The sequence below is a fragment of the Sarcophilus harrisii genome, chromosome 4 (genome assembly GCF_902635505.1).
Source record: "Sarcophilus harrisii chromosome 4, mSarHar1.11, whole genome shotgun sequence".
In the NCBI taxonomy this organism is placed as follows: Eukaryota; Metazoa; Chordata; class Mammalia; order Dasyuromorphia; family Dasyuridae; genus Sarcophilus; species Sarcophilus harrisii.
In genome coordinates, this window is record NC_045429.1 from 449,642,009 (window position 1) to 449,660,154 (window position 18,146).

Here is an 18,146-nt window from a genome sequence, read left to right on the forward strand (position 1 = left end):
CCTCTGCCTGACCTGCGGGGGCCCCAGGCAGCTGCAGCAGTCGTGGGCCGGGGGCTCACGGCGGCCTGGGCTCGATGGGGGGGCGGGGATGGGCTGCCCTTCCAGGTGGGTCCGGGGCTCCCCGCGCAGGAAGGCTGGGGGGCCGGGGCGGGAAACCAGGCCCGCCCCCGCCCTCCCCCTCCGCCGGGGCCCTTCCTCCTCCGGGGCGGGCCACCCGGGAGGCCCCCGCCCCTCTCCCCTCCCGGGGGGAATGGGAAGGAGGGCGGGGGAGGAGGAGGGGGAGGGAGGGGTGGAGGAGGGAGGGAGGAGGGGGCGCGCCCGGCCCCCGGGAGCTTTAAAGGGGCCGGGGCAGGTGGCGGCGGCGGCGGCTCACGCACGCTCCCGAGTGGCTAAAGTGGGCAGAGACAGCAAGGGCCCAGACCGGGAAAGGAGGCGCGGGGGGGGTTTCCCCGCTCGGGAGGGAGAGGGACTGGTTCTGCCGGGGCGAGGGGCTGCTCTGCTGGGGGTGTCTGGCTCTGCTGGGGGGAGGGGAGGGGAGGGGAATTGCCCAGGGCGGGGACTGGCCACGGGAGGAGAGGGCAAGTTTTCCTGGGGACAGTTCAATTTGCGGGAGGAGGGGGGCGCTGGGGAAGGGGCGCTTCCGGGGTGGGGGGCTGGCTCCACTCGGGGGAGGAGAGGGATGGGTTCTTGGGGAAGGAGCCTCTGGGGGAGGGGAGGCTAGCTGTGTAGGGGGTGCACAGGAGGGGGGGTGGGGCTGACACTGTCCTGGAGCGGGGGGTGGGGTGGTGGTGGCTCGGTCCCAGTCTGGGACCCCCGACTGCTCCACTCCCGAGTCCTCCAGACTCAGAGAAGCCTTTTCCTCCTGGGGCACTAGAGAACCTTCCCATTTGACAGAAGGGAGAGCTGAGGGTTAGAGAGAGAGGGTGACGGGATCCGGGCCACGTGGAGCGAGGAGCCCCAGAGCTAGCCGTGAGGGTTAGGAAATCTTTGACCTTTGCATTCGCTGCAACTGAGAGGCGGATCCTAAATGATTTGGATTTGTATCAGAGGAACTGGGTTCAAATCCTGACTGCCCAGTTCGGTAGAACCTGTGTCTCTCAAATAGTCCCTTTCACTCTCTGGGTCTTAACAGGGAAACAAACTGACCTGTTCAATGAGACTTGGGGGCTTGATGACCTGAGGTCCCTTAAAGCTCAAAATCCAGGAAGGTTCTAAACCCAGGATGCACCGAGCAACACGTTTCCCAGAAGAGCTGCCTCCCCTGCCCAGCCCTAATCTCGGATCCAATGGCGGAGACCTATTGAGGGGCAGGAAGGGCAGCTCCTGAGCAGACGCCTGTGGGTCTCCTTCCCTCTTCTCGAGATCAGAGAGGGAATCAAAACCAAAATCGGGGTCCCCTGGCCCAGCTACCGGGAAAAGGAGGGTGGGGTCAGGAGGTGGGCTGCAGCGGCCCCCCACTGAAGGCTCGGGCTCAGCGGGATTCAGGACTCCTGACCCTGAGCACCCTAGAATAGGTGGGCTTAGGAGGCTTGTGGCCAGGTGGGCAGTAGGACCATTCTCACTGGAAGGGAGGCTTAGGCAATGGGGGAGGCAGTTCCATTTTGGGGAATCCCCCCTTTTGGGGGATTCAGAAAAAATGCCTTTCCTCGTTTTGTGGCAACTTTTCCCAAAGTCTTCTCACAAATTTCTCACCACCCAAAGCTGAGGCCCTGGGGAGCTCAGAAATTCGGTAAAAGTAACTCATGGATAATCTGAGGGAACATGTCCCCTCTTTTCTTCCCCCCCATCTGTCCTTTTCTTCCTTTCCCTCTCCTTTCCTTCCTCCTTTCTTCCCTTCTTCCCCCCTCTTACTTCCTTTCTCTCTCCCCCTTCCCCTTACTTACTCTCCCCCCCCCCATCTTCTCTTCCCTCTCACCTTGAGAAAAGCTACTTCCCCTCAGCATTGCTTTTAAATAAGAGAATTGGATTGAATGACAGTTACCTTAAGGCTTGTTGAAAGCCTACTGTGTGTCTAGCCCTGTCCTGGGCTGGAGGAGGGGGCAGGAGAGAAGAAGCAGAGAAGGGGGTGGGAAGAGGAAAGCGAGAGGGAGTCCTGAATAGGCTAGCTGGGCTGGAACCGAGGATAGCTATCTAGGGAGTGGTAGGGGATATTATTGGAAAGGCACAGTTTCCCGAGGCTGTGGGGATGAGACATGTTGCTAAAAGTGTGCCCGAGACCAGGGCCCGCTCCAGGTGCCTCTGTTGCCAATGGAGTGTTGGGAGTGGTGAGAGGAGTGGACGGGGGTGCTTTGGCTGCTTACCTCCCCACCCCGAGCAGAGTCAGGGCTACCACCTTTATGTACTCAGGGCTTCCTGCTCCCAGTTCTGGGTAGCAAATGTGGCCAGGGCTATTTCTAAACTGACAAAGGTGCCCTGCAGTCTAGGCATGCTGTGCTTTGCCAGTTATGGGCAAGAAGAGAAACGCCCAGCTGGGTGACTTGGGCCACTGGAATGAAGCTTCCCTTGCTACTCCAGCCCACGGCCTTCTCCCCCAACTGTGAACTGTTTTTCTCCATCTTTCCTCCCTCCCCCATGGATTCTGGATCCTGGAGCTCAGATGAACTACACCTTGTTCCTTCTCCATTGCCTTATGCTTTCCTCTCTCCAAACATTTAGTCTTGCTGTCTCCTCTTTCTTTAGAAACTTACCTACCTTTTCAAGGTCCAGCGTAATCTCCTTATTCCACAGAATCTTCCAGGCTCCCCCTTCCTTTCCCATCCAGCAGAAGAGCTTACCTATTTATCAAACTTTCCATGACTATCGCCTATACCTCTCCTTTGGCTCCTGTCACACTCTACTTTATATTTCCATTATTGGCCTTCCTGTCTCATTTCCCCTAATAGATCATCAGCTCCGGGAGAGCAGAAACAATGTATTATTCATCTTTTCTTTCCTGACTGCAACCCAGAAACCTGAACAGAATGAATTTTGAGGGAAGGAAGAACCAACTTTTCTAATGCCATTAGTCCTATACATGTGGATCCCAGGATCCAAGGGATTGTAAAGGAGAAGACTATCCCCCTTATTTTCCAGATGGGGAAACTGAGGCACAGAGAAGCAAAAATATACAGAGATATAGAGTTGGAGGGACCCTGTCTCCTTTTACAATGAGGAAAAGTGTACTGCCCAGAGTCTTGAGGTAGGAACTAGCAGAGTCTGGATTTGAATCCAGGTCTTGTGCTTCCCAATCTATTACTCTATCTGACAGCACCAGACTGTGGCATCCATTCAGTGAATGATCATGTGGTCTAACCCCATTCCACAATGTCACACCAATAATAATGAGCAAGGTGACGATTTCTATTTCTATAGTACTTTTAACTTTCTCAGAGCAGTCCCACATGCCTTATCCTAGCTGATTCTCAGGAAAGGCCTCATGGTATAGTGGGGAGTACATTGGATTTGGATTCAGGTAGTCTGGAGTTCAAATCCTGTTTTAGAGACTCCTTGGCTGTGTTTCACAAAGATCAGATTAAAGCCTTTTTAAATGTCAGCTGTCAAAATTCCACTGAGGCAGGCAAGTCTTAATTTTCTGCCATGTTGTGCTCTCTCCCCTATGTGAATGTGAGCTCTTTGAGTGGCAGGATTGTCTTGTTTTTTCTTTTGATTTTTGTAGCACAATGAATTTTTTTTTTTAAATCAAAGACCTTCAAAGGATATGAACAGGTAATTTTCAGATGAAGAAATATAGTGAGGAAAAACTTCTAAATCACTATTGATTAGAGAAATGCAATTAAGACAACTCTGAGGTTCCACCTTCTATCTCTCAGATTGATTGAAAGGAAAAGATATTGATAAATGTTGGAAGGGATATGGGAAAACTGCGACACTACGGCATTGTTGGTGGAGTGGTGAAGTGAATTAATCATTCTAGAGAGCAATTTGGAACTATGCCCAAAGGGCTATAAAACCGTGCAAACCCATTGACCCAGCAGGGTCATAACTGGGTCTGTATCCCAAGGAAATCATAAAGGAGGGGAAGAGACCCACATATGCAAAAATGTTTGTAGCCGCTCTTTTTGTGGTGGCAAAAAATTGAAAAATGAGTAGATGTTCATCAATTGGGGAATGACTAAACAAGTTGTGGTAAGTGAAAGCAATGGAATATTATTATTCTATAAAACAATGAACAGGCAGATTTTAGAGAGACCTGGAAAGACTTATACGAACTGATGCTGAGCAAAACAAACAGAACCAGGAATACACTGTATACAGCGACAGCAAGATGGTTTGGTGATCAGCTGTGACAGATTTGGTTCTCAGTGGTTTGGTTTCTCAGTGGTTATGACAGGTTTGTTTCTCAGACAATCCCAATAAACTCTGGTTGGTATACAAACACCATCCAAACACAAAGAGAGAACTGTGGAGACTGAATGTAAACCAACACATGTTATGTTTGGTTTTTTTTCCCTTTTTCTTCTGTTTGTTTTTTCTCTCGCGGTTTTTCTCTTTTCTGATTTTTCTCCCCCAACATGATTCATAAGAAAATATGTAAAAAAATTAATGTACATGTATAACAAAAATGTTTCTAGGTGTAACTGGGAAAAATAAAAATTTTTAAAAAGCAAAAAACCCTTAGCATTTTAGTAAGCATTTAATGATTTCTTTTCCATCCCATTCTATTATTTTTCTGATATTATAGATGAGGAAAGCAAGGATGGGTAGGACAAAATAGATGGCTCGAGAGGATACGTTTAATTCTTCTGTCTCCTAGAGTCTAATGTATCACCCTAATTCAATTCAACTGAATTTAGTTCATTTATTAAGCACCTACGGTATACTGCTGAGGGGCAGCCTAAATGCAAAGTCAGGAACCCTGGGGAACAAATCTGGCCTCTAAGACATATATGTGTGATTCTGAAGATTTCTCATTGTTTTAGCAAGTCTGTAAGACTGTCAGGAAACATTTATTAAACACCTGTTATGTGCCAGACACTGTGCTAACTAAGTAGTGGGGATACAAAGTGGGGACACAGTCCCTGACCTCAAGGAGCATATGTTATAATGGAGAACAAATTACAAACAAGCATATAAAAAGCAAGCTATGATAGTAATATTTAACAAAGAGAAGGCAGTAGAATTAAAGCTTTCTGTAAAAGAGGGATTTTAATCAGGACTTAAAGAAAGCCAAGCAATCAGAATCATGGATGTGGAGATAATAATTCATCAAGTGAAAAAGAGGAAGAGGAGAAACCCATTGAGGAAAGATTCATGGAAGATATAGGTCCTGCAAAGGAGACTGGGAAGGCCCAATCAGGTAGGTAGGAGGAAAACCAGGGGAAAGTAATGTCATGGAAACCTAGAAATCAGAGAGTTCTAAGGAGAAGGGGGCGAGCAACAATGTCAAAGGCTTCAGGGGAAACTGCAGAACAGGGGACAAGCTCCATTGAAAGAGGAAGCTTCTTACCTGGACTTCCTTACATCAAGAAGGTCATCAGTCTAATCTAGAAATGTTCCAGGCACTGCACTACGTCAAGTGCTAGGGATATATACAAAGACAGAGGAAAGAACTTTCGGCCCTCAAGATTCTCGCCTTCCATTGGGGAAAACAATACGGGTGGAGAAAATTAAATAGAAAATATATGAAATAAAATACAAAATATAAATGTATCTGACAGGCTGATGGAAAAGGACTGAGGTAGCGCTCGTGTCCTAAAAGATCACTGAGTAGATATTAAATGGCCTCCTGTCCAGCTTGGTTTAGCCTAAAGGCTGAAAACTGGACCACTTTCTCTCTTGACCATCCCTTCCAGCTTTGGGATTCCAGGATCCCAAAGACCTGCCTCTCTCCCTTTTCCCTTATTCACCTCTCTCCCACAAATAGCCCTTATGCTAAAAAAAAACTCACCAGTCTACAGCCCAGGTGTGCCTGTTCCTACCCCCTCCCCCTAACCTGTGATGTTTAACCCCCTTCCTGAGCTCTGGTTGGGGGTGGGGTAGGATGCTGGCCTGTTAACCCCTCCCAGAAGGGGTACGGACTCAGGCACAGCCCCAGCCCTTCACAAAGGTGCGACTGTGGGATGGGGAGAGCCTGTCTGTCCCCCTCAATCCCATTGTTTGCAGTACAGAAGCTCAGTGTCCTTGCCTGCTCCCCATGCAGAAGGTTCAAAGGAGCTTAGTGTCCAGGAGACAGCCAGTGGTTGAATGACTGTGCCTTCTGGGAATGTGTGTGTGTGTGTGTGTGTGTGTGTGTGTGTGTGTGTGTGTATGTGTGTGTGAGTCATTCAGTCAACAAGCATTATTAAGCACTTAATATGAGCTGAGGAGGGGAGGGGGGTAAGGACACAGGTAATATATCCAGGGTTGCTGTGAATGGGTGGGTGGGTGAGCAGCAGGCAAGGCTTCATTCCACTGCTCAGGCCATTGATTCGAGCTGCTTTCTCTTGGCTCCTCCCTTTCTCCCAAGATTCTGCTCTCATTCATGCGCCTTCTTATTAAGACTCAGACCTAATCAATAGCCTGGCTGCCTGCCCAAGCTTTCATTAAGGGTTTTCACTGATTCTATCCTATGCAAGGTGCAGCTGCTATGGTCCTGGCCTAAGCTTTTTGGGGAGGGGATAGGGGAAGAACAGGAATAAAGTGGGAAGGCAGACATAGAATAGGGGCTCTATTTTTTCTCCACAAGTTTACAGGGTCATAGGTTTGAGTCAAAAGGGTCTCAGAAGCCATCTAATTCCTCCCCCCATTATATTGAGGAGGAAACTGAGTCCCGGAGAGGCTGATTTAGAATCATAGCACTGGCATTCTAAGGGACCACCGAGACCATCTAATCCTCTTCATGTTACAGAGGAGGAAACCGACAATGATTTGTCCAAGGTCACATAGGTAAATAACTGTCAGAAATGGGATTTGAACCCCAATTCTTGAAGTTCAAACCCCAGGTAAAACCAGGAGTACCCCAGGGGTATAATGTTCTCTTCAGAACCCCACCGAATGGTGAGGTGGAAAAGCCCTGGTCTGGGGGGATAATATGTGTTTGTTGATTAATGAGAAGCCGGAAGAATGGGAAGCTCCCAGTCTTCAAGAAGCTCTTCAAACTATCGGCTGGTGAATTTGATGTCAATCCTGGCAAAATTCTAGGATGAATCATTAAAGAACTGGCTTGTAAAATCTTAGAAACGGAAGCAGCGGTCACCGAAAGCCACCGTGGGTCCATTAAGAACAAGCCGTATCCGACTAATCTCATTTTCCTTTTTTCTTTTTTGACAGCGTTACTAGGCTTTTGGACAAAAGAGATGTCAGATGGATCATAGAGCTAGAATCTGGCATGGCGCTGACAAGGCCTCCCCAGCATCCTCATAACTGATTCAGTCAGGTGAGATCATCACTAGCTGACTGATATAGTGGGTAGAGCTATTGGGTATAGACACACCCTGGGGAGCTTTCCACTGTGCTCTCCCTTCCTGTGGCTAAGGAACACCTTGAAGCAGTGACACCTTGAGGCAGAGATGGGAGTCGGTGTGTGCCATTACACTGTAAGCTCCTTGACCAGGGACTGCCTTTTGCTTCTTTTTGTATCCCCAGGGCTCAGCACTGTGCTCGGCACATAGTACTTACTAAACATTGATTGATTGATTGCTACGGTCATCTTGATATAGCCCCTGACTCTAGAATCTTAGAAACAGCAGAGCCCCAAGACTCCTATCTCAGATCCAGCAGCTATTATTTCTAGGGAAAAGGACCCCCACATTTCTTGACACCAGCCCCCATTAGTAGACATGGGCTTGGGAATGGAGCACTTCCAAATGGCTCCCCAGCATCTGCAGCCTTCCCATCTGGGCAGCAGCCCTTGTGGAAATGAGACTCGGCACCCAGTTCTACAGGAGCTAAAATCCCTGCCCCCGTAGTAGCCACAGTCAAACAAGATCCGGAAAATTATTGCCAACAAAATCAATACTTTCAAATAGCACAAGGTGGAAAATGGATACAATTTAATCAGAGAACACATTTAAAAAGATGCTGTTGCCCACCGGCCAATCCCCCAGGCCCCATGGGACCTTTTCGTCTGACTTGCAGTTGAAACCTGTGTATGTTGTGAGCTCCTTAAGAATTCACTTTTCTTTTAAAATGTTTTATTTTTCTTGTTGTATCTCCAGCACTTAGCACTCAGTAAATGCTTAATGGAGAGTTTTTCGTTTATTTGTTTGTGCAAGGAATAGTGATGATCCATTATGACTCCCCCTAGAGGACATTCCAGGTAGTGCAACTGGGGTGATGGGAAGGACCATGGGACTGCTCTCTCCGGATGTGCAAGTACCTGACTCATTCTCTGGGTACACTCACATTCACCCACCAGACTCAGAGAGAGGGGACTAACAAATCATTGTCAAGCAAGAGTGGGTAGAATTGGTTTACTATTTGTAGGAACACTTTAATGAAGGCATATTTGATGAACTTATCAATATTATGTGGGATACCTTGGCAAGCACACGCTTCGTTGCCATATGATTCTGTTACAAGGCACTGGGAAGTGGGGATGGGAGAGGAATCTCCTTCCTGCTTTTGGCTAGAAAAACAAGGGAAGTAAAATACTAGACCAGCCCCCCAAAAGGAGGAGAATGGAAATGGTTCTTTTCAGCTTTTTTTTTTTTTTAATAGACCAGAGCTTCTTTAACTTTCTCCACTCATGATCTCTTTTCATGGAAGAAATTTTTAGGTAACTCCGGGTATGTAGGTATATAAAATAGGTATACAAATCAAACATTTACTGACAATAAATCATAATTGCATGACCTCCATGTTCAGTTAGAGTATGTGGTGGTGACCCATAGTTTAAGAAGTTTTGTTATAGATCACCAAAAGGGAAAAGATTATGATTATGGCTGGACAATTCTATCCACAGTGGCACATGGATGCCACTTGTCAGCTGTTCTGAAAGCCTCACACCTCTCTGAAATTTGGCATCCCTGGCCTATTGGAGCTTAGATTCTAATAGAGGAAAAAACATGAACATTATTTTTTTGTAAAGTTTTTGCCCAATTTTGTATTTCCCTTTTTAAAAAATTTTAATAGCTTTTTATTTACAAGTTTTATCTATGGGTAATTTTACAGCATTGACAATTGCCAAACCTTTTGTTCTAATTTTTCCCCTCCTTCCCCCCACCCCCTCCCCTAGATGGCAGGATGACTAATACATAAAACATGAATATTATATACAAAATGTAGTTATTTTCTAGAGGAGAGCATTAAGTACACCTGAGGGAGAGGTGGAAACTGGAAAATATGAGCTCAAGGTCCTTCTAAGCGCTGACATTCTATAATCCATGAGTCCTCCCATGTTCTTTTACTATCTTTCCATGTTCTTTCCTAATTCTGACAATCTGTGAATCACAGTATCATAAATCTAAGATTGAAACAAAGCCCAAAGGCCATGTTGACCAACCCTTTCATTTTACAGATAAGGAAACTGAGGCCTTGGGAGGTTAAGTGACTTGCCCAACATCATGTAAAGAGAGGCAGGTTTTGCATCTAGCTTCTTGGTACTCTCAAAATTCCAACAGAAAGTAGTAAAGTCTGTAGTGAAGCCTTTGAGATGAAAGGAAAGGTGGTGACAAGAGAGTCCTTAAGCTTCCCCTATAACCCTTATTGCTTGGAGGATAAGGAGAGCACTTGAAGTGGAGGGGGAGGACCCTTCCCCCAAATCTCTGCTTCTTCCTTTTGAGTTTTTGCTCATTCTCCTAGGATTGCCCTTTCTCACATGAGAGTACCGGTGATTTCATCCTTGGCATCTCACACATAATAAAGACTGAGATATTTGAAAATGAACATGTCTAAAAAAGAATTTATATATTTGCCACCTAAAACTGCCCCCCCTCCTCCCAATTTCCCTATTTCTGTCTAAAGCAACAAGACTCTCCCAGTCTCTCAGGTTCAATCGATCAATTAAACCATTAAGTATTTTCTATATGCAAGTCATTGTGCTGGGCAGTGGTAAAAGATAGTGCTTGACCTGAAGGAACTTACAATTTAATCATGGAGACAACATGCAAAGAAATAGAAACACAACATCTATGTACAGGATAAATGGGAAGTAACAAACAGAGGGAAGGCATGGAAATTTAGAGGGGTGGGGGAAGGCTTCCTGTAGAAGGTGGGAGTTTAGTTGGGAGTTAAAGGATGTCAGGGAGGTTAGTAGGGGGAACAAATGAGAAAGAGCCTTCCAAGCATGGGAGACAGGAAGAAAAAATGCCTGGAGCCCAGATACTGTTTGTGGAATAGCCTGGAAACCATTGCCACTGGATCAGAGGATTAAAGTGCAAGAAGGCTGGAAGGATAGAAAGGGGCTGGGTCATGAAGGGCCTTGAATACCAAACCTAGCAATTTATATTTGATTGTGCCATGTTTGACTTTTATCGCCCGCTCATTCTTCAAATCCAACCAGCTGTCTCCGCCCTCCATCGATCTATCAAAATAACCTTCCCAAAGTATAACTCGAAACATGCTACCGTCCTACTTGCCAATCTTTAGTGCTCTCACCTCCTTTGCCAGACATTACCCATTATTCCCTTTCACATTGTACATTCCAGCCAAACTGGCCCATTTGCTGTTCCCCAAACTTGGCACCACATCTCCCACTTGCCTTTGTTTTGGCATTTCTGCTGAGCTAAGTGCTTGGCACATAGTAAGTGCTTAATAAATGCTCATTCATCTAGTCATTCACTCCCTTGCCTTTTTGCAGGCCGCCCTGAATGCTTGAGTTGCACTTTTTGTTTCCTGCTCTTAAAATCCTTAGCTTCTTTCCAGGCTCATTTTAGATGTCATAGGCTATGGGAAATTTTTTTCCTTACGTTTTCCTTTCTCTTCTTACCTTATCTTTTCTATCCTTTGCTTTTTTTCAGAAAAGGCCTGGGATTTCATTAGTAAAGCAAACTCTCGGCAAGAAAACCATTTCTACTTATACAAATTAGCAACTGCTTGCAATTTATAGCTGAAAGATATAGCTGGGAAACTGAGAAATTAAGTCACTTGTCCGGGATCACAGTTAGTACGAATCCGAGGACAGGGCCTTATATAGACCGTTAACAAATACTACTTGAATTGAGTTGAGGGAATAATTAGCTAGGACAGATGAGTATTTATTTTGCACTTAGTTATATATACCGTGCTTGTATATTGGAGATAGGACAGGAGTCCAGTTTTGATTGATTCTGAGATCCGCTTTGTTCTCTAAGTCTACTTTTATAATAATAATAGCAACCATTTATTTATATAGCACTTACTATGTGTCAGACACCTTACAAACATGATTCTCACAACTTTGGGAGGTAGATGCTATTGTTATCATTTTTTATAAATAGGGAAACTGAGGCAAAGTTAAATGTCTTGACCAGAGTTACACAAGTCACAAGTCAGATCTTCCTGACTCCAGGCTTATCCCAAAGTCCACTCTGCTACTCACCTGCCTTCTATGAAAGGTGATGGATTCCCTTTGAAATCCATGCAAGTTTCCTCTGGGCTCCTATTCTCTCTCCTATTTCTCTCAGTGGATCTTTGCCACCGTAAGGTCATTCCTAGTAAAATTCTAAGCACCTCTTCTTCTTGGGAAGTTTTTCTTGATGCTCTTAATTGTTATTGTTTATTCATCCTCAGATTATTTTGTCCTTATTTATCTGTAAATGTTGTTCTGTATTGGGAGAATGTAAGCTTCTTGAGGTATAGGATTCTCTTTCATTTTGTCTTTGAATCACCCGTCTGTAGCCTTGTATACAGTAGGTGATTAATATAGACTTGATGGATGAATGAGTGAAATGAAGGAGCAGCAGCTCTTGGATGTTTGTGTGTTTTACTCTCCAGGCCCATTTACAGCTCCCCACCCACCCACATCTTCAGAATTCTCTGGAAGAGTACAAGGGGATGGCGGTGATTATTACCCCTTTGTTCAGACAAAGAAATAGTGCAAGTGACTTATCCTAGGTTAGTGATAGGTTCTCTTGGGGCATCAGGGTCTCTGGGGGATGCCAGCTGTATGTACCCAGAGAGATGCCAGCAGGACAGCACCAGAGTGGGATCTTGGGATGTCAGACAGAACATCCTCTCTGAGGTGGGGGTTGGGGATAAGGATGCACCCTCACTGGGTCTTTGGTCTGTGTGTACCTAGCTATTGCAAGCATTCTACCCAGGGGTCTCTGCTCCAGCAGCCCCGGGGCTGAATGAGAAAGGGGACAGAAGGAAGGTGAGAACTGGGGAGTGAAGCTCTCGGCATCAGGAAAGATCACGACATTCTGGAGTGCCCGGGGCCGTGGAAGGAGCTTTGAGCTGCAGGAAAATGGTCCTAATAAAGAAAAGCTTTCTGTGATTCTCTTATGTTGCCAGAAGGATGCTCTCCCTCTTCTCAGGGTGGCCTGGCCTGTAACCATGGAAACCAATGAACTCCCCAGCTGGGGCCTGATTGTCTGGGCTGGCATCTGGCCTTCTTCCCCAGCCCCCATCGCCTCCTCCCTGCCCCCCATTCATTGCTGTGCCAGTCCCTGTCCCCTGCACCATGCCCCAAGCTCTTTCTACCCAGGGAGGTTTGGGGATTCGGGACTCCCTGCCTTCTTGCAAACCAGGGGTTCCCATTTGGGGAGGAAGCAGCCATGTTTAGACCCCAGAGATCAGGGTCCAAGTCCCTTATGCCAGTCCCGGATTTAGAACAGGAAGGGATCTGACAGACCATAGAGGGCCAACCTCCTACTTTCCAGAGGAGGAGATTTGAACCCACACCGTCCGTCTCCAAATCCAGGGCTTTCACTGCCATCCGAGGTGTACTTCATCCCTCAGAGCTCAACATTGCCCTCCCTCAACAGCTTTCCCAAAACACAAAGCCCCCTGAGAAGAGGGACGTGGGACCCTCCGACGGGGTGTGATGGAGCCTGGAAGCTGGTACGTACTGGTTCCATCAGCCAGATTAACTCACTTTTCTCTGAATCTGTTCTCTCAGCTGAAAAAATGGGGCTGATCCCGGATGACTTACTTCATGATGGGCTTGAGTCAGCTCCGAGTCTTAAAAGAGATGACTTCTGTGAAGAAAACCTTCAGGAGGCCCAGGAGGAGTGCCGGTCATTATGAATGCTGCCCACTGGAAGGCATCTGAGACCGGGGACTTCGGCCGCTTTATTTTACATTAGGAAAAGGAAGCTCAGGGGTAAAAAGGGACTTGCCTGGGATCCCAAAGCCAGTGACCGGCTGGATGGGGAGGAGCCCTCGGTTTGCTGCCTCCCGGCTTTGCGGCCTGTCCCCTGGGAACCAGTTGTCAGAGATTTGGGGAGAGCAGGAGGACGTTGGTCAGTCTGAAGGACGGGGGGGACGCAGAAGGGAGAAGTGGGACCCAAGGACCCTAAGAGGATTTGGTGTGGCTTCTGTGCAAAGGCTCTGCCTCCTTCCCCAGGGCACCGATGGAGGAGGCAGCCTCAGGGAAATTCCAGCTGCTGACTGTGTGACTGTCATCCGGACGTGAACCTCAGTTTCCCTCGCTGTGTGTGACAGGGGCTCCACCTGGGAGACCCTGGGCCGCTTCTGTCACGCCACATGTGTCTCCCTTAGGGCTGAAGGGCTGGGCTTTGTAATTAGAAAGCAAATTCTGGGTGGTCCCTTGGCTCCCTCTCCCCCCACTCTGGGGGTGGTCGGGTGGGGGAGGGAATGTTTTGCCAGCCCAGAACTCCAACCTTCTGCACTGAGTCATAACAAACCCGGCCAGTTAGAGGCAGCTCAGGTCCTACAGATGGGGGAGTAGACGATGAGAAGGGCCCCGTGGACTGACTCCATGGAGTCAGTCAATAAACAGGTATTAAGTGCCTACTGTGTGCTAAGCAAGGGCAGTCCAGTCTCTTCTCTTAAACTACTCACATCCCAAAAGATGCTAGATGGAAATAATGAAAAGGGAAGAGGCTGGAAATCGGAGGGGTTGGGATGCCTAGGAGGAGGGGGAATTTTAGTGGAACTCAGAGGAAGCAGGGAAGTCAGGTGTGGGAGTGGAGGAGGGAGAGCATTCTAGGTTTGGGGGACAGAAAAAAGGGCTGGACTGGAGAGAAGGCCAAGAGGCCGGTGGCACTGACTGGAAGTGTGTGAGGGGGGAACGAGGCCTAAAAACCGTGTCCGAGGCTCCCGGTGGCTCTGATGCCTACAATTCCAGGGGCCAAGCAAGGAGCCGACCCCATGGTCATAGTCCTTTTCTTTAAGTGCTGTGAGTTCCTTGTGTACGTCATAGGCTCCCAAGGGCGAGCCGGCTTTCTGACTCTGTTACGGCTTCCCTAGTGTCGCCCCTTTCACAAAGTTGCTTCCAATTGCCCCAGCCCCAGGTAGGCCAAAGCCCTCCCGTTACTGAGAGAGGGGCAGGAAAGTGGAGGTCTCTGGGCACCAAAGGGAGAAGTCTCATTCCCTTTGCTCTGTCCCCTCCCCTCTCCCTGACTCAGAGGATAAAAATAGCTCAGGATTTTATCTTGGTCCTAGGCTCCATTCAGACCCAGCGAAATGTGTGCATTCCCACAAATGAGAAAGAGGGTGCAAGGGGTGATCAGTCTCCAAAACACAAGGGTTCAAGCCTTAGCTCTGACCCATCTTACTCAGCAAGTTCCTCAACCTCTCAGGGGTCCAGACCCCTCTTCCGGAGTCCTAGCTCTGTACGGAGGCCATCCGACCATAGACCCGAGAGCAGGTCTGAGCTTTCTTTGTGGTCTCAACACTTTTATCATAGTATCGAATACAGTAGGGACATAATACTTGCTTACTGTTTGATCCACTAACTCAGTGTCAGGAAGACCCCGGTTTTAATCTTGCCTCAATTTCCTCATCTGTAAAATTAAGGGGTTAACCTAGGAGACCTCTGAAGTGCCTCCTTGTTCCCCCCAAAATCTAGATTTTAATTTAAGTTATAGAATAGGTCCTGACCTCTTTTTAATGGTCAGTCTCTCCATTCCAAGAGTACCTTATTTTCATGACATCACAGACACAGTACTAATAAAATGGGGGAGGGGGAGGGGGCTCTTATGTGGGAGCACAGAGGGACCAAGGGCCTTATGGGGGAGGGGGACGGGCTCTTATGTGGGAGCACAGAGGGACCAAGGGCCTTATGGGGAGGGGGACGGGGCTCTTACGTGGGAGCACAGAGGGACCAAGGGCCTTATGGGGGAGGGGGACGGGACTCTTACGTGGGAGCACAGAGGGACTAAGTGCCTTGTCTAAGACCCTAAGTCTCCTGTCTCCCCCTTGACTCTTTACTGACCCTTAAGAGAGCCGAACACTAGTAACAACAGCCAGATGATTTGGAACACGGGGGTCCCCAGATGGGGCCATTCTGTGGCGCTCTGGCCCCGCCCTCCCACCGACGCTCTCCATGGTCCTCGTGGCCGAGGGGGAGGAGGAATCCTGGCCGCTGGGAGGAGGCCCCCCCCCCCCCCTCCCCTGAGATGGGTGAGTCAGAGACCTAAGAGTTGTCCTCTGAGTCAGGAGGAGCTGATTTCAGCTCCTAATAATAAAGGCCCCATGTTTGCACAGGGCCTGGAGATTTACTACAGGCAGTGGCTTCTTTGATCTCTGAAACAAGACTATGAAGTCAGCAGGGTGTGTGTGTGGCCGGGTGAGGTCAGTCCCTTGCCCAGAGTCACATAGGGGGGAAGGGGGGAGAGCTCCGGGCTCTTGCCTCTTTCTGCACCTGCTGTGGGCGCCCCCCCCCCCAGCCCATCTTCTCTCCCTGAAGCGGCCATTCTTCCCAGGGGAATGACTGGAAGCACTCCGAGGACAGGAAGGTTCGATTTTTGCAGCCTCCGCACATAAATATCTGCTGAGTCAAGTTAGAGGAAGCTGGGAGGGCGAATAATAGCATCCATAAGGTTTATGTTCCTGTGACTCTAGGGCTCTTTGCATCTTCCTTGAGCCTGGTCAGAGAACCATAGGTATAAAGTAGGGAGAGGTCCATTTTACAGATTAAGAAATAGAGGCCCAGAAGGTAGCTCAGCCTCTTTGGTAGCAGGATCCTTATTTCTCCCCTAGCACATAGTAGGTGCCTTAAGCCAGCTTATAGAACCAGAACTTTATGGGGCCTCAGGCCTCCCAATTTACAGATTATGAAATGGAGGCCCAGAAGGTAACTCAGGTCCTTTCTCTTGGATATACCATACTCCTTTGGTAGCAGGATCCTTATTTCTCTCCTAGCACATAGTAGGTGCCTTTAGCCAACTTATAGAACCAGAACTTTATGGGGCCTCAGGCTTCCCAATTTACAGATTATGAAACAGAGGCCCAGAAGGCTTCAGGTTCTTTCCCTTAGATATATCATGCTTCTCTGGCAGCACAGGCAGGCCCAGCTGGGTTAGCCCACCCAGGAGATGCTGTTTTCTCCCTAGTGAGCACATGACTGCCAATAGCTAGTTAAAGACAAGGCTGGGTCCTCCCAAAGCCACAGAGCCCAGGGCCCTTGCCCAAGGGGGGCAGTGCCAGTCTGTGGGGGCAGAGGGGCCAGAGTGACAGGCTCCTCCTCTTCTCCCTCCCTTCTCCCAGAGGCAGCAGGGTTTGGTAGGGGAAAGGGCGCAAATCAGCCCGGCTTCCAGGCCTGGCTCTGAACCACCCAGCTGGGTGACCTTTGGCTGCAAATTGCTTCTCTGATTCCTCCCTCAACCCAGATCCTCTATGCAAGGAAGAGCCTTTGTCAGTCCCTGGTTCCTTTTAGCAAATTGGAGTGAAGTGGAGGAGACTTGGTTCTGAGCATGAGAAATGAGGCTGGGCTCACGGCCATTTTGCAGAGCAAGACCGATGGGCAGCTCTTGAGGAGAGCAGAAGACCTGAGTTCAAATCCTGACTCGGCCATGTATGACTTCTGTGGCCTTGAGCAAATTAATCCCCTTGTCTGGAATAGTGGACAAATAACTACCCCGCTACCAGCCTCTGTTTCCTTATTTGTAAAAAATACGGGATTGCTCTAGATGCTCCTTTCAGCTATCCACCTAAGAGCCTGTAATCCTGGCCTATTTCTCATATTCCTCTCGATTTTACATGGATATACCTGTCAATTCATTGCATGTGGCAATCAACCAGCAAGCATTTATTAAGCACCCACTGTGTGCCACATACAATATTAAGCATGAGGGATACAGGTGCAAAGAATACAGTGATTCTTAGCTGCAGGGATTCTATCGGGTAAGAGCTGCACAGTGGAAAAGCTGGATTTGAGACCTGGGCCTGCTCTTTACGAGCTGGGTGACTTGGAACAAGTAACTTTAGCTCTCTGGGATGGGGATTATAACTTCCCATTTCCAGATGCTCACAAATAAGCACAGTTAAAAATAATCAAAACTGGCCCTGTTTTAGCCTTTTCTCTCTAGTATTCCTTGCCCCTTCTCCCACACTTTCTCCTCTTGAGAAGCTGGGAATGAACACAAAGCATTGCCTTGCCTCTCTGTCCCCTGGGTCTATTTTTATGGCCACCACGCTCCGAACAGTGAGGACCTGAGATCCGAAAATGGGCCCTTGCCTCAAGGCCCTCCTCACCATTGGTCAGCACCACAAAGGACGCTCCTTTGGTTCCACACCCAGACTTTGGGGAGGGGAGCCTTAGTCCCACATGGAGATCCCAGTTTCTGCAAACCTCCTTCTGGGCCTCTGCTGCGTGTCCGTCCGGCTGCTGCCGCAAACACTCATGCGGTATGGGACGCAGATGCTTGGCTGGGAGGTCTGGGGATTAATGGCCTTCCTCCGTGACAGGGAAAAGGACAGTGCTCCATTCATCTAGAGATGGCAGAGCCTGGAATTCATTAAGGGAGCGGGAGAGGGAAGGAAACGGGCCATAAGGGGAGAAATGCTTTACCCACGTTGAAGAGGTGAGGCTGAATCGATCTGTCTCCAGGCCAGTGTGCCCTGGGCCTGGGACTTCCCGGGCAGCACTGCCCCTTCCTCGGGATCTCCGCACAGGGCAGGAAGGAATAAAGGTGTCCGGCTCGGGGCCTCGGGGAGGGAGCTCCTCCATCTGAGTGACCGGATACAGCACACATGGCTGAATGCATGAATAACTTTATTTCAGACTTCTCCGAATATCGGGGGGGGAGGCACTTGAAGCAAACAGCAAAGCAATTCTAATCTAGCAGATCTAAGCTCTAAGGCCACGGGGGGATGCCCGATCAGGCTGGCATCCTTTTGGC